Below are 17,817 nucleotides of genomic sequence, written 5' to 3' on the forward strand. Positions count from 1 at the left end.
GGAGAACTTTCCAGGCCCTGCATGATCAGGTCTTAACCTTTCACCTCTGACCTATTCTGCTTCTCAAACCTATGAACTCAGTGCCTTTGCACATGCTGTTCCTTCAGCTTGGAAAGTTCAACTCACTCCACCCTTCTCCCTGTGACCCTTGTCTTTTCAAGGCCTCTTTTGATCCTTCTTTATTGTTTAGGTCTCAGCTTCAGGATCTTCAGGGAGACCCTTGCTGATATAACCACATATACATCGTTTCTTTGTATCAAATTATTCTTGTTGATCATTCTTCTAGCTCTTACTGGGAACTGAAATTGGCTGATCTATTGTTTCCATGTCTTCTGTCTCCCTCTGAGTAGAAACTTCATGAAGAGAAGGAGCAGGCCTGTCTTCCTTTTCCACCACTGGGGATGCAGAGCCTAAGACAGTGTCAGGCCTACAGTAGCTATTTGATAATGGCTATTTGTTGACAGAATGACTCATAATCTCCTTGGTCCATGGAGCACCTTTTGTACTAGCAGTTTACACTATTATTATAACAACAACAATTACACTTGACATTTGTTCCACTCCTAGGTGTTTACCCAAGAGAGGTGAAAGCATATGTCAACGTAAAGACACATGCAAATGTTCATAGCAATATTATTTATAAATAATAGATTTATTGGTTTAAATTCCCCAAACTGGAAACCCCTTAAATCTCCATCAACAGGTGGACAGATGAAGAAATTATGGCATACCCCCACGATGGAGAACTACCCAATAATAGAAAAGAACAAAATATGAAGGCCCACCACAACATGGATGAATTTCAGAAGTATATGTTAACTTTGGGAGGCTGAGGCAGGCAGATCACGAGGTCAGGAGTTCGACATCAGCCTGACCAACATGGTGAAACCCCATCTCTACTGAAAATACAAAAATTAGCTGGGTATGGTGGTACATGCCTGTAATCCCAGCTACTCAGGAGGCCAACGCAGGAGAATCACTTGAACCCAGGAGGCGGAGGTTACAGTGATCTGAGATCGCACTACTGCACTGTAGCCTGGGCGACAGAGTAAGACTCAGTCTCAAAAAAAAAAAAAAAAAAAAAAAAAAAAAAAAAAAAAAAAAAAAGTATATGTTAAGTGAGAGAAATGAGAAAAAAAAGACTGCACACTCCGTTATTCCACTTTTATGACCTTCTTAGAAAAGGCAAAATGTAGCGACAATAGTTTGCTGGAACCTGGAATGAGGAGAGAGGAGTGAGATAAAGGAGCTGAGAAGCACTTTTTGGGGATGCTCTCGATGGCCTCGATGGTTACACGGGTATATAGATTTGTCCAGACTCATGAAATTGTGCACTTAACATGGGTACATTTTATTGTATGTAAAGTACACCCCAATTAAGTTAATTAAAATAAGATTTTAAAGGAAAAACAGATAAACGATAAGGTAGGTATTGAATGAAGAGGCAAAACTCATAAAGGCGGTAAAGGAATGGCTGAGGTTTAGGAAGCCCTGGACTGGAGTTCCACCGCCCTGAGCAGGGGGTCTGTCTGTATTCTCTTGTTCTCTTAACTGTCATCAAAACATTCCTTAATCAATCTTAATCTTAATGCAGTTGTGACTTTAACTCTGTCAACCTTTTCTTTTATGAATTCTGTATTTTATGTTTTGCTTAAGACAACAAAAAGCCCTTTCCCACGCTAAGATTATGAAAAAGTAGGATCTCATATTCTCTGATGATCATATAATATTTAAAAATACGACTTTGAGAAGTTATTTTCTAAATTGCGGTAAAGTACATATAATGAGAAATTTGCCATCTTCATTTTTAAGATGGTGAAAGCCCATCTCTACTAAAAATACAAAAATTAGCCTGGAGTGGTGGAGGGCACCTGTAATCCCAGCTACCCTGGAGGCTGAGGCAAAGAATTGCTTCAACCTGGGAGGTGGAGGTTGCAGTCAGCCGAGATTGCGCCACTGCACTCCAGCCTGGGCGACAGAGCGAGACTCAGTCTCAAAAAAAAAAAAAAAAAAAGTATAGTTCAATGGTATTAAGGACATTCACATTGTTCTGCAACCATCACCACCATCCATCTCTGGAACTCTTTTTCAAAAAACATCTTTTTGATACATGATAATTGTACATATTTATAGTGGTACATTGTGATGATGTTTTGATGTATATATACAATGTGTAACAATTGAATCCAGAACACTTTTCATCTTACAAAACTGAAACTCTGTATTCATTAAACAATAACTCCCTGTCCCCATTTCCGCCAGGCCCTGGCAGACATCATGCCACTTTCTGTCTTCATGAATTTGACTACTCTGGGTAACTCATGCAAGTGGAATTTATTTAGTATTTGTCCTTAGTAACTGACTGCTTTCACTAAATGTGACATTCATATAATTTAAAAAATCATTAGACATTGAATCCACCTGGAATTTATTTGTGTGTGTATGTCTGTGTGTGTGTGTCTAGTGTAGGCAATAATTTAATTTTATTTCTCCCGACAAATGATTAACTAGTTTCCCCAGTATTGTTTATTAAAGAGACAGTGTTTTTCACAATCATTCAATATCCACCGGTATCATACTCAGTGTTCCACAGATAAATGCATCTTGTTTGGGGGCCTCTTCTTTGTTCCCTTGATCTGTTTTCTTCATTCCTATGCCTGTTCCACAGTGTTGACCACTTCAGCTTAGACCTCACCCACCTTAAGCAAGGGGCCGTGCTCTGGCTTAGTGCCTTGTCAGTGTTTTTATTTATTTATTTATTTATTTATTTATTTATTTAATTTTTTGAGATGAAGTCTCCCTCTGTTGCCCAGGCTGGAGTACAGTGGTGCGATCTCAGCTCACTGCAAACTACGTCTCTCAGGTTCAGATGACTCTTGTGTCTCAGCCTCCTGAGTAGTTGGGATTACAGGTGCCTATCACCATGCCCTCCTAATTTTTTTTTTTTTTTGGTATTTTTTAGTAGAGATGATTTTTCGCCACGTTGGCCAGGCTGGTCTTGAACTCCTGACCTCAAGTGATCTGCCTGTCTTGGCCTCCCAAAGTGCTGGGATTACATGCATGAGCCACTGTGCCCGGCTCTTGTTAGTTTTTTCAACTGTTTACAAGGATAGAGGATGCTCCCCAAGCTCCCTAAAACTCTCTCATCTCTCCTTTTCCCAAGGGAGTTTAGCATTCAGGGGTCTCAGTTTGGGTCGGTGAAGAAGGCCCGGGCCATGTTTGTGAGATTGCACAGAACCCAAGAGCCCTGGGCACCTTCTGTCTCCTGCAGGGCTGGGGTACCAAGAGGCTATTTTGCTGTCCTTGCCTCAGAAAGATGTGTTGGGGGTTAAGGTGCCCTGGGATGGTTCGAATTTCTCTGCCGGCAGTGGAACTTTGCCATAACCCAGTTGACTGTGAGGCAGAATTCAAGATAAGGCAAGTTAATCTTGGTTCCCCTCCAAGGACATTTGGTACTGACATGCAAAACAGGATCCCTTCAAAGTTCATTGCAGCAGGAGACCCTGGAGGCAGTCATAGAGTGTCCTCCGTATTTCTGCAGAGGGTATGTGGAGTGCTGCTGGGGCCATCTGTTGCAGGCTGTGACCTGGCACTGAAGGAAGACAGAATAGGCCCATCGGGGCAGGGCTGGCCAGCAGCTTTGTGGGCCCACAGAGTCTCCATGACTATCTCCAAGGCTGTGCTAGGCGCACCGGATCTAGGCACTTCAAACTCCTTTCTCAGGGCCAGAGATGTGGGCAGAGAGTGGCAAGGGGTGATGTTTCCACGAACCTCTTGCCATTCAATTTCTGATGAGTCAGGTCGTGTTCATCAGTCAGCTCCCTCTAGGTTTCTGGTAGGAGGCAGGAGAGAGAAGATGGGCCAAGTTGGAGCTGAGATAATATGGGGAGCTTGCTGGAGAATAATGGACATCTTCTTCCCCTGCCGCTGCAAGCCTCTGGTGGCAGGGAGGCCACCTGGAGAGTCTGGTTGCCTTTGGTAAAGGCCCTTGGGCACAAGGTATCACATGGGGACATGCAGCTCAAGGAGAATCATGCTGGGATTGTGGGCATAGCAGGCAGGGAGGCAGACTGACTAAACCAGTTATGTGATGGTTCAGTGTTTCCCAGATTACAGTCATTTCTGTACTACCTGTCCAGGCCTCCCATATCCTCCAGCTTCTGCACTGGCCTTCATATTTTATTTATTTATTTATTTTTATTTTTTTGAGACAGAATCTGGCTCTGTCGCCCAGGCTGGAGTGCCGGGGTGCGATCCCGGTTCACTACAACCTCAACGTACAGGGCTCAAGTGATTCTCCCACCTCAGCCTCCTGAGCAGCTGGGACCGCAGGCACACACTGCCACAACCAGCTACATTTTTTGTAGAGATGGAGTTTTGCTATGTTGCCCAGGCTGGTCTCAAACTCCTGGGTTCAAGCGATCATGGGATTACAGGCGTGAGTCACTGCACTAGCCTATATTATATATATATATACACACACACACGAACACACATGCTCATACAACATACATATATATTTGAACCACTTTTTCAACATAAATTTAGCATTTTTAAAAGCGGTAATATCTGTAATAATCACACGCAACACTCAGAGAACACTTATGCTACGCCAGGCACTGCTGTAGGTAATCAAATAGATTACTCTGGTCAACATCAACTCCCTTGAGGTGGTTCTATTTTGTGTTATTTCCTCCCATTTAAAATATAGGGAAACTGAGGCACAGAGATGTTATAAATTACCTGCTCAAAGTCTCACTGATTCAAACCCATGCTGTGTCTGGCACCAGACCCTGAAACAGGCTGCCTCTTAAGGAATGAGTCAGATATGGATTAGGTTGATTTTTTTTTTCCTAAGTCATATTAATAAATCACAAATAATATACACATATCAAAGTTTTTTAAAAGCTCATCTGTGTACCATCTGGTTCTTTCTGCAAACCACCAGTTTTGGGCACCCACTTAGGCATTGCTGAGCCCAGGAGGTGTAATATATGTGTCCCGTCCAATTCTGGAGCCCTGACAGCTTCCTTCCCCTGGGTGGTGGGACAAGCAAGGCCACCATCCTCCTGACACACGTGATTTAGCTCCATCAGCTGTCTATATAATTTATACCTGGCTGCCACCTCCAGCCACTGTGGGGATTTGGTGTGCATGTGTTGGACAGGAGAGTGGGAGGAGAGAAAAACCACGCAGAGTCCTGCAGATCCCATTGATTCAAGCCTCGCTATCATCAAGCACCTTACCTTACTCACTCCTGAAAGGTTCTCCATGAAGTCGGCAAGGAGCAAGTTCAAGGTCCAGCTCCGGAGCCGCCCCCCATGACCAGGAGGACATGACCCTCAGCACCAGCCTCTTTTGTGATTTTCATGAGCAGTTGCAGCATTGTTTGTCAGGTCACGATCACCTGGGTGTTTTATGGGAGAACTGGGCAGCTCTTTGGGAAACCCTGGGGCACATTCCATTCCCCTTAGCTTCAGCCCATGCTAGAGTGAAGTTTGAGAAATTATCTTGTCCTCTTTTGAAAGCAGCAGGTCACATGGAGAAGGAATGGGCTTTTTCTCCAAGCCTTGGCCTGTGGCCTGCTACCTGTCCATCAGGCTGAGCATCTGGGACTGAGATTTTAAAGGCCTGGACTCATGAGGCCTCCTTTAAAGAATAACTTAGTCCTGTCCTCTGCTCTCAGCTGTGGATAATTAGAGCAGGTGGCTCTGGGTCAAATCCTGCTGCTCCTAATGAGCTGGTGGCAGGGCAAGTCATTTAGCCTCAATTACAGGCCAGTTTCCTCATCTGTAAAATGGGCATAACATTGTCTACTTTGCAGTGTTGCAGAGAGAGTGGGATGAGTTCATTCATGGAGTCCTTGGCCCCTAAAAGCTGCCCAAGAAATGTTGGCTGATGCTACACCAGTGTGGTGCCTGTTGTTGGCTTGCTTGTCTGTTTCCACCCCTGTATTTATTGTGTACCTCCTCTGAGCCAGGCTCGGTGTTACATGAAATTCAGTGGCAACTGACAACAATGTAGTTCTAGCCCTCATTGACCAAAATGACTATTTTTCCCTGGTTCTATATCACTGATTTTTGTATCTCTTAAAGATGAGTCTTTTCTAAATCTTAGTGGGAAGGTCACGAACTCTTACAAAAGTCAGACAAGTGCACATAGGTACAAGGGACATAAATTTGCAAACAAGTTCTTGCTTTTGCAAAGCAGGCAGGACCTCCTCTTGGTGCCAGGCTAAGAAATCCTAAAGATGGAATGGAGATAGGAAAGGTAACTTCAGCAATTTACGCTCATTCTACTTTCCTCTTCCCAGCCTCCATGGGTGCCCAGGGAATGGTGAAATACTCTCCTTAAAAGTCGAGTTGTTTACACTGACCATATTTATTCTCAACTTCTAATTATTAAGTCAATATCATTTTTCCTTCTCTCCTTCTGCCCCTTGGCTCACAAAGCAAGCAGCTGTATGAAACCTACCTGACTGTATCTCTTTATTCTATTTTAAATTTCACTCGCACCAATAATTAAATTACAGAGGCCAGGAGGGTCTAGAAGAGAGCCACTGTCTAGGCTGATGTGTTTGCTGCTTCTGCTAGCATTGGCACTTCCCTCTTCTCTTGACATAGCTTTCAGCCCCCCATGTCTTAGGTGAGCTTTCACTACACCTCTGTCACATTGTAAACATTTTTTCAAAGTTTTCCTCCCTAGCTATGACCTGAGACGTTGCTACAACCAACATGGGAGGGTGAGAATTTTCTCCACATCTATGACCACGAGGGAGTTTCTGAACATACTGTGATTACAGGAACCAACCCTCTTATCGGCTTTCCCCATCACTGCCTGTGTGAGGCTTTCAGGCTCTGCCCTGCTCCTGGGCACCCTGTACCCAGAAGTGAGCTTCCAAGCACTGAGCTGTACTCAGCAAACTGATTTGTTCAGTCGTATCTCAGATGCCGTGGGCAGATGAGAGTGATAATACCTCCTCTGTTTTGCAATGGTGGACATGATTGAGATGGGAGATAAGGCGAGGGAGAGGTGTGGCGCAACCTCGAACCAACTCCCTGGACAGCAGTGAGGCCATACAAATCCTTTTTCTTGTTGAACAACATGTCCTATCTCCAGTAGTCGTCTTACCAATCATCCTGTAATTAACCATGCTAATAGCATTCTCTGCGGTACTAGTGCTCAGTGCTCTCCTAGGACCCCTTAGGAACAATGCCCTGCAATTAACAGCCAATGGTGACTCAGATCTCCTGGCTGGATGGTGATGGTCCTCAGATACCATCCCAGGGCCTGCCCAATTCTGCAGAATGTCACCTGGGGCTCTTGCCATCCTGGAGTGAAGGGAACCTTCTGTTCCCCTTCGAGCAATTCCTCCTCCTGCCAAAAAATGTGGGCTCAGCAAACTGGTTTGTATTTGTACGTCTCTCTTTCTCCCCACAACAGAGCTTCTCAAAGCCTCGGTCTGTCTCTGGTCAGTTCACCTCTGGGTCCCCAGAGAGCCTGGTGCTGGGCCCAGCCTACTCCTGACCTGTGACAAATGTTGAATGAATAAATTCTAGAGAACAAACACACCCCAGCACTCCCCGGTGGGTGCCAGTTTATTTCGCAAGTCTACTTTCTATCCTGCTCCCACCTCCTTCCTAGGCCTAAGGACAAGCTGCAATCTATAAGCTGAAAGGAAGCTGAGCAGTTTAGTTCTGAGGTGTGAGTACAGCTCTTGCTGTGGGTGGATGAGATAAGACAATAAAGGCTGGTGGCTGTGGTCGCTTCCAGAGAGCTCTGTAGGGCACTGTGCATAGGTGTTCTTAATGAACCGATGTCAGCCATCTACTCTGCAGACACGTGGAGGCTGCAGTATTGGTGAAGAGAGAAGCGGGGCAGGGCTGAAAGGGGGTGTCATGGGTGAGGGGGTGCCATGAGTTCAGCCCTGTGGTATTTCCAAATACTAGGAGCTAGGAGGGAAAGGCAGGGAGTAGATATAAAATAACACCAATATTTGTTGGTATATATCCGTATAGACCTATATAAATTGTTTCTTTAATAGACATGACCATTTTCTGAGCTGTTATTTGATGTGGTTGGTTCACTGATTGGAGTCACTGCAGGAAATAGATTCCAACTCAGATGGTCCAAAGGTCTTTAAGGAAGGGCCTGCTTTGGGGGATATTAAGGGCATGATCAGGGGATGACAAGAACCCCAGAAACTAGTAAGGTGTTGTGACTACCTGTAGGTCTGAAGGGGCACAGGAGGAAATGGGTCTATGAGGGTGGAGACCATGGAGCAGCACCGGCCACCAGGAGCTGGAGCCTTGGAGGGACATGGCCACTGCCTGCAAACACCGCCTGAAGCAAGAAGAGAGAGGAACAGCTTGTCCCGTCCTCTTCCTGATTTTTTGCTGGGGCATCCCATTGGCCAACTGGGAAGAGCCCATGGAGGTCTGAGTGTGCCATCCATGGGACCAGCTTGGATGAGAAAGGGGCAAAGCAGGGAAGAGAATGGATGTGGGGTACACGGCAAGTGGGGAGAGCAGCACAGTTGGGGGACAATGACATCATTGCCTGGTCCTGGGATGGAAGTCCCCCTTGGCTGTGTGAGTGATGCTGCTGGCTGTCCTCCTGTGTCACCTGCCTAGGAGATGCTAGCAGTACACAGTAGGTGACACATTGGTTCCTTTAATCTATTATCTATTAACTCTAACACACTAACTATTACTTAGCTACTTTGATGCATCTTTTTATTTAATTCCAGTACAGTGCCTGGCACTAGGAAGATGCTCACTAAGTACTTCTTAAATAATGAGTAGGTGAATAAATTAATACATGAGTAAATAATTGGATGGATGTGAGTCACCTTTGGAGGGGGTACTATGAAACCTCTTTGACAACACTAGAAACTTGGGTTGTGAGAGGTTAAGAGAGCAGCCCAAGTCCATTTTATCACTCAATGCATTCCATAAATACAGTTGTCCTTTGGTATCTATAGAGGATTTGTTCCAGGACCTCTGCAGACACCAAAATCAGCAGATGCTTAGGTCACTGATATAAAATGACATAATATTTGCATATAACCTATGCACAGCCTCCTGTATACTTTAAATCACCTTCAGATCACTTACAATACATACTACAATATAAACCCTATGTAAATAGTTTCTATACTGTACTCTTTAGGGAGTAATGACAAGAAAAAAGTCTACACATGTTCAGTACAGATACAGCTTTTTTGAATGTTTTTGATACTGGTTTGGTTGAATCCACAAATGTGGAACCCATGTACACACAGAGCCCTGTGTGTATTGAGACTACAGACTATCTGTTGAGCACTCACTGTGTACCAGTGGTGTTACATTTGACTGGAGGAGAAAAAACACACAAACCTATATATCCTGTATAATATCTAAGTGCTACAGATGAATAAAGTAGACTAGAGGGACAGGGAGCCCTGTGCCCAGCTTTTTAGAGTGTTGACAAGGATGGCTTCTGTCACAAGGAGGGACATGGGAAGTGAGACCTGAGGGAGGTGAGGACATGTCATGTGGCTTTCTGGGACAAGAGCCTTCCTGGAGGAAGAGAGTGAGTGAAGAGGCTTCGAGTAGGAACGTGTCTGAGGGATTTGGGAAAAAGCAAGAAGACCAGTGTGGCTTGGGCAGGTGTAACTGGTGCTGCTCTCTGCCCAGCAGCTGGAGGGATGTCCTGTAATGCCAGTCTGATGCCATCTTTCCCCAGTTGGAACCCTCTAATGATTTATCCTTTTACTTGGAATGCAGGCCAAACTCCTACCTGGCCAGGCCTACTTGGCAAGGCACAATCCATTCTACCCAACTCTCTGAGGCTCACCTTCCTCTGTGGCTCCCCACCTGACTGCCCCACGGCTACACTTGCCTTTGCCTGTCAAGCCTTTGCCCTGGCCATTCCTCCTGCTTGGAACATTTGTCCTGGCTCTTCAGCTGCCACTCCTGAGAACGGCGTCTTCTGACTCCCACTCCCGAGAAGGCTGTCCCCAGGCTCTCGTAGTCTATCGTGGCACCCTTTTTGGTTTCTTCTTACTTGACAGTATTATCTCCTATTACCTGGTGGCAGAGGAAGGAAAGAATGAAAGGGAGTGACTCAGAAAATTTGCCCCACGATAATGGGAGTATAGGAGAAAGAGAGAGAAAGATGGAGAGAAGAGAGATGTCACTACCAGGTAATTCCACATCACTCTGCCTCACTGTGAGCGTCTCGAAGGAAGGAACCTCATCAGTCTCATCAGTTTTGTTCTTCACAGGGAACAGCTCTGAGGGACATCTGTAGTCACCTGAGTATCTTCTGTGCTTGAAGCAGTGCCGGGCACACAGCAGCTCTTCAGTAAATATTTATTGAATAATGAGTGAATGGGTGAACCAGCGAGTGACCTTTGTTTGAGACATCAGAATGAGACTCAAGAACATATTATCCTTTTCCTTGATCTTTTGACCTTACAGGTTTTCTTGTGAGACTTCAGGCTTCCCAGGGAAGATTTAGGCCAAACGTCTACACTCAAATGTCCACATTTGTTGACCAAAAGAGAAAATCTGTGGGGATGCCAGGTGGAGAGGTTGGGGAAAGCTTTCTTTTGCACTCTCCCCATGTTTTCATCAAAAAGACATTTTATGCAAGTTCTCCCCAGTGCCAGGAGCTCCTAGAACCCTGGGCAGCCCTTGAGGGCTGATTGTTGTTGGGCACACCACAAAATCTGCTGCCAGCACTCTTGTTGTGACGTTTTTCCTTTTAGCAAATGAATTAACGAACAAGAAACCACCCACTCATAAAGCCTAAAGCTGACTCGAGTTTGTGCTTTCTACCTGGGAAGCTTTGAGAAATCCAGATTCTCTCACCTCCAGGGTGAGAGGTCCCAGATCCAAACATCTAAGCTTAGATGGGGACGGGCTTGGCATCCTGCCTTTAGAACAAGGTTCCCAGTTACTTTAATATACTTGGTCTGACACCATACTCTGAGGGTCATATACTGGGTCTTGGGCCCCAGGCTTGGTTTTGGGTATGAAGAGATGGTGTATGTGTGTAGTTTGTGTGTATTATTAGTGTGTGTGTGTGCAGTCTATATATCTAGGCAAGTTTTTAATGTCTGATAAAGATGTCTGATAAAGTCCCATCAGAATACTGGCATAGAAGTCTGCCATCATCAACCTTATCCTATCACTTTCAATTATAATGCCTTTCCTGTCCTTTAAATTTTCTAATAGGGCTCTGTGGTAGATGGGACAAGCATGTTTCTTGTCCCCATTCTACAGAGGAGATAACAGTTCTGAAGTTAAATGGCTTCAAATCTCAGGATCCTCTCACCAGGGACTCTGCAGTCCACCAATTTCCTCTATACTCATGGGCAACCATGTCATGACATGCTGGTGGCCGAAGGAGAAAGGACAAGGATGGAGACAACTCAGAAAATCTGTCCCACATGGAAGTATAGGAGAGAGAGACAGATATAGAGGGGTGAAGAGAAGAGAGGAGTCGCACACAGGACTGTCCATCACCTGGAGTCCAGCCTGTGTATTTCAGAGAAAGCAAAATACCAAGAAACCTCATGCGCTGAGAAGGAAGTCCTGGGATCAAGACGAGCCTTGGTTCACCTCTCAGTGCTGTCCCCCAACTGTCTTGTCTTTGGCAGCACATCTCAGCCTGGGGCCCAAACAAATACCCCCGAGGAGGCTGGGCTCCAGAGAAGCCGGTATTTACACACAATCTGTGTTTTGGAAGTAATTAATCTTCGAATGCAGGAGCCCCTTTGTGGTGGAAAGCGCACGCTGACACTTTTGTGTAAACACCCAGCTTAGCATATTGACAAACTGGTGGCTGTTACTTTGATCCCAGGCTGCCGGCTCTGAAAAGGCAAGCCAGCTCCAGGCTGCCCCACCGGCCACAAAGGCAGCTCTAATCCCCTCTACACTCCTCTGCAATCCATATTTAGAATTCGGAGTCTTTATTTTCTACATCCACTTAAGCTCTGCTTGGAGTTTGTTTAGTAACCTTCTTCCTTCTTCATGCTCGCTGGTGACTCAGAAGTTCGTTTTCTTAGCAAGGCATGCAGCAAAATGCCAAAGTAGCAAATGACCCGAATGAAAACCCTTAAACTCACATAGATTTAATCACTGCAGCAAATTGGAACCATTTGTGGTCAGGTTTTGATGGCGATCTATAAAGATTTCTGCCATTCTCCCCTCTGCTTTCTTTTTAAGTGGCTTAGTGAAGGTTAGTGAGAAAAGGAGACATTGATGCCAAGGTCCATGGGGTGGGGAAAAGGGACACTTACATTGTTTGTCATCAGCTCTCAGGACATCTGTAGTGTCTTCCAATAGCATGGGGCAAATTTTTGGGGTAGCCAGCAACTGAGTGTCTTCCAATAGCATGGGACAAATTTTGGGGGTAGCCAGCAACTCTCCCACACATCACAGTAGCCAGGACTGTGCAATCCAGAAAACAGGGAGGTTTCATTGCTGGAGTTTCTGCTGAAGGCTTGGGGCCCTCTTAAGAAAATATTGTGTTTTGTGACTTTTGTCGCCTCCAGATACCCTAATAAGGTAAGGGAAAGGTCGGTGCATTTTTTTTTCATGAACAAAGAAGAAATCAAACCTGATCTGTTATGATTTCTCCTTAAGCAAACCAAACAGAGAGAGCTTTAATGAAGACGCCGATCTGGGACTGAGGCTGACCCAGGCAGCGCCATGAGAGTGTCAGATCTGTTTCTGATAAAATCGACATTGAGGTTTTGAAGAATGAATCAGAAAGGAAGTTCAATTCTATTTCATGACTGGGCTGAACTAAATAGAAGGGGAAAGCTCATCTGTAATTAAAGGGAAGCTTTTCTTAAATTTTTTTTCTGCAACATTTTTAGAAATTTCTAGAATTTGGATTGCTCTCAACAATCAGTTTTCAGGGTTCTGTTTGATTTCTTGAGAGCAGATGGGAAAGCAAATTTGCAGACTTCGCAACAAATTTCACCGAACAAATGATGGAAAAAGTTACCCAATAGGGTCCTTTCCCCAACCTCCTTTTTTTTTTTTTCTCTCCGTCTCTAGTTTCTATGATTATAGTTGGAGAGAAAATTCAGGCTGAAAGAAATTTGATATTTATTTTCTGTGAACTTTAATAAAGAAAGTGGTGGGTTCAGGATTTTTTTTTTAAGGCCCTTTGGACAAGTCAATTTTTAATTTTTAAAAATAGCACCTTTTGGCATAAAGCTGCCGGGGGGTGATTTATGGAACTGTGAAGGGGTTGTGCTGAGAGCTGTTCCCGGCAGGTTGGTGAGAGACTTTGAAGAGGCTTTTGACTCTGGGAACCCACTCTTCCTAGGACCTGTGTTCACCCAGGCAGGCCTTTTAAAATGTTTAGTTCCTGAGCCTTCGCTTGAAGTCCCATGTTTGTTTGGGTTTGTGGAATCCCTTTCCTTTCTTCAACATTCTCAGATATCCTCGGTTTAGGCCCAGTGATCAGCCATAATCCACTCCAGCCCTGCCTAGGAATAGTCCACTTTGTTCATAAGCACATAACATAACTTCAGCCCCCAGGGACTCTGTTGTGAAATGGAATCCCAGATGCTCCAAGATGTCTTGGAAGATAAGCGCAGCTCTAATCCCAGGGTCACCCCGGCCCTGAAGGAGCAGGAGTTCACCTATACATCACGACATCGTTATCAGCCGGGGACCCCAAGCAGCCACAACCCGCCACATTTTCCACAGGGTTTGGCGGTGTTAAGAAAATACCCTCTAGCACGGTGTTATTTTAGGCTGAAACAAAAGTCGACATGAATGGCTGGGGGGAACAGAGGGGGCATTGTTCTCCCTGCGGCTGGGTGCTCAGAACTGGCCTGAAACTGGAATCCAACAAACGGAGAAGTAAATGCCATCACGTACAAATGAGCTCTCGAATGTCCAAGGGATCAAGGGAGCACAGAGGGCGGCCGGGCCGAGGATTTTGCCAGGCCCCAGGTCATGGGAAGTTTGGTTTCCAGAGGACAGACGGAAAGTGCCACCTGATTTGCAGTGGTGTGACAACTGCCTTCTAGGGGAAGCCACCTGCTCGTGAGAAACAGGAGAACCAAATATCAGGGGCTGGCTTTGGGGGGACACTGACCGGGGCATGCCAGGCACTCTCGTGAGCCCCTCAAACAGATTGTCCCATTCGATCTTCCCAGACACCCTATAAGGTGAGTACTATCGTATGTCCCTTTTACAGATGAGGAAACTGAGGCAGAAGGTGGTAGACTTTCCCAAGGCCACATGACTGGAGGTTGGAGGACCCATTATTTAAAGCCAGGAAATCTGGTTCTAGAACCCACACCCCTTTCATCTGTGCCTGATTGCCTTATTCTCCTTTTCCTTCTCCCTGTGTTTCTTATTCTTGGCACCTGGGTGATGTGGCAGGTGCTGTCAGTACCCTGCACAGAAGCCCTCAGCTCTTACTGTGTCAGTGTGAACTGGTAGCCCAACTTTCATCTGCCAGTATCTGCATGCTTTTGCTTGAGGGCTTTCTTTTGCCGTGGGAGTCTACTCTGCCCATTTTTGCAACAGACCAGAAGTGCCAGGAAATGAACACCATAGAAGTGCTGGGAAATTCACAACCAATGACAGTTGGTGTTTCAATACCACTGTTCCCTTGTCTATCTGGTGGGAAAAATCTGAGGTGGGTGTTTTACGCTGGTCCCCAGAGTTCTTTCCTGTGGTTGAGCCCACAATAGTGACCTCCTTGAAAATGCATGTTTTAGCGGCCCTCTTTTCTTCCTGGCCTCACATCCTTACTCCCCAGCAGTCATCCTGAGATTCACTTCTTAATATCACCTTTTCTTTTTTCCTTTTTTTTTTTTTTTTTGACAGAGTCTCGCTCTGTTGACCAGGCTGGGGTGCAGTGGTGCGATCTCGGCTCACTGCAATCTCCACCTCCAGGGTTCAAGCTATTCTCCTGTCTCAGCCTCCCAAGTAACTGTGCCACCATACTTGGCAATTTTTTTGTATTTTTAGTAGAGACAGGGTTTCACCACGTTGGTCAGTCTCCTCCCAAACTCCTGATCTCAAATGATCCTCCCACCTCGGCCTCCCAAAGTGCTAGGATTACAGGCGTGAGCCACTGTGCCCGGCTACCTTCATTTAAATCCTCATCTCTAAAACAGTTTCTGGAGGAACACAAGACAAGCCTGAGGATTGTACCTCTGTGTGATTATTTGATTAATGTCTGTCACCTTCATAAACCTGTGAGTTTAACATTGTATTCCTGGGAACCAGCTGAATGCCTGGCTCATAGTAGGTGCCAAGTAAATACCTATTAAATGAAAGGATTTTGAAGTAGAAAGTCCCTTTCTATCAAACAGAAGTTTATACTTTGATAGTTCTCTTATGACATTATCTTACATTTAAAGCAGTTTTATTTATTTATTTATTTAGAAACAGGGTCTCTCTCTGCTGCCTAGGCTGGAGTGCAATGGTACAATCACAGCTCACTGCAGCCTCGACCTACTGGGCTCAAGTGATCCTCCCGCCTCAGCCTTCTGAGTGGCTTGGACTACAGTAGCATGCCACCATGCCCAGCTAATTTTGTAAATGAATAAAAATTATTCTTTTGGAGATGAGGTCTTGCTATGTTACTCAGGCTGGTCTCAAATTCTTGGCCTCAAGCAGTCCTTCTGCCTCAGCCTCCTGAGTTACTGGGATTGCAGGCATGAGCCACTGCACTTGGCTAAAGTAATTCTATTTAAAGTAGTTTCATTCTTCATTGAGGAGCTGCTTTGTGGGAGGTTGGAGACCCCCTTCCTATTCCTCTTCTGTCTCGCCTAGAGTTAGGATGAACCAGCTTCTCTATTAGGGTCAGATTAAGACCTTTTGAAGTTGTTTCAGAGACTGGCCAGCTTTTACCAAATCTTTGTCCTCTTCCTAGACCGTATTTCCCAGTTTCCTTTGTAATTAGCTGTGCCACGTGACTGAGTTTTAGCCAACGGAATTTGAGCAGATATATATACCATTTCCAGCCCAGCCCAGCCCACAAACATCCTCCACTGGCAATCTTCTGTGCTTCCCCCTTCTGTGGGCTAAGGCCAATGAATGGCCCACATTAAGTACAGCAGAGAACACCATACAAGAAGTCTAGGTCCTGGAGTCGCTGCTTGGAGGAGAGCTACACATTAACAAGTAAGAGTCATTTTGGACTTTACTAGTAAGACATTTTCTATTGTATTTGAACCCTCACACATTTTGGGGCTTGTTTGTTACAGCAGCTGATGTGATCCTAATACTGAAGCTCTAGGTACTAACAAGAGTTAATGTTCTTTGCTTCTTCCCAGTTGTGTATAAAATAAGTATTAAATGTGTCCAACACAATTCCAATTTCCCTATGATAGCTACTCTCATTAAAAAACAAATCAACTAGCAAAGTCTTAATTATTTTCAGTACTAAAAGGGTAGTGTCTTGCTTTACTGGCACTGTAAGTAAATACTTATTTGGCCTCCTAGATAATCCCACAAGCTGTTTTTCTGGAAAGGACGTGTGTAATCGGCTGGTGCACAGAAACCTGCTTCATCCAATAACCTTGGGTTGACCAAATGGAATTCAAGGGCACTGCTGTTTTCCATAGAGGTTCAAGGACATTGCTGTTTGCTACAGAGGTTTAGGCAGCAGTACCTGGCCTCCTATAGGCTCCAGGACCAATGAAGGTGGGTCTGAGGATTAAGGACAGAGAAGTGCGGATCCCTCGGACCTGTCTTTCAGCTTCCAAGCTTTGGAAATGTTTTCCTAAGCTTCCATAGAACCCAAAGGGAAACACAGGCATGCAACCACTAGAAGGCTCTGTGGTCATTCTCCTCACCAGTTGCTACCTTTCTTGAGAGGAGCTGGGCGTGTTGGGAAGCTGGTGATTCTGGAACCAGGTGGAGATTAGGGTTTGACTCTTTGATCTGTCTTCTCCTTGTCATTATCCCCATTTTATAGATAATAGTTGGGGACTGACTCCTGAACCTACACCTTGACCCCAAATCAAGCCATACTTATGTAGTGAGATGTGGCCCATTCAGAGGCAATGGTCTGGGTAGAGAGTGCTATAGGGTGCTTAACAGCATGGGCCTTCCCAGGCTTGCAGCATGGCTCTGCCTCCATGGACAAGTTACTCAGCCTGTCTGTGCCCATGTCTTCATGTGTGAAATGGGATTATGAATAGTATCTATGTCAGGGGCCCATTGTGAGACTGAAATGAGGTGATGCCTGTGCATTTATGACAGTTTCTGCAGACATTATGCTCTTATACTTCTTATTGGAAGTCTGTGGGGATTATCAGACCCCATCCTTGTAGTCAACAGCCCTGTAGCTTCTCCAAAGAAGGAGCAGGCGACAGTGGTCTGAAGATATGTTTGGGGCCTAGCCTGTGAAGAGAATGGTCACTGGGGTGGGGGTACATTTGGAGCCTTTGCAGTCTCAGGAGACCACAAAGCAGCACTCCTTTGACCTACAGGGTAGATGCTCTATCTGAGGGGTATGCCTCCATCACAGGAAGGCATGGGTCTTTCATTGGACCCTCCTTCCAAAGGCACAGTGACTGCTGAACAAGAGAGAGGAGCCCTTTGCTGGTTTTTGGGCTTAAAGAAGCTGTTTCTAGGAGGAGGACTGGGGAAAAACCCAGGAGATTCTGGTCTGAGTTGATCACCCATGCCAGAGGAAACATAGCATTCCTTACAGTCAAGGACCTGGCCATTAGCCACATATACCTGACTATGCATTCCACACATCCACATAAGCAAGTCTTTAACTTCTCTTCCCCAGTTTCTTAGCTGTAAAATGGGACTGTTGATAGTACTTTCCTCA

This window comes from Chlorocebus sabaeus, chromosome 5 (assembly GCF_047675955.1).
Source record: "Chlorocebus sabaeus isolate Y175 chromosome 5, mChlSab1.0.hap1, whole genome shotgun sequence".
In the NCBI taxonomy this organism is placed as follows: Eukaryota; Metazoa; Chordata; class Mammalia; order Primates; family Cercopithecidae; genus Chlorocebus; species Chlorocebus sabaeus.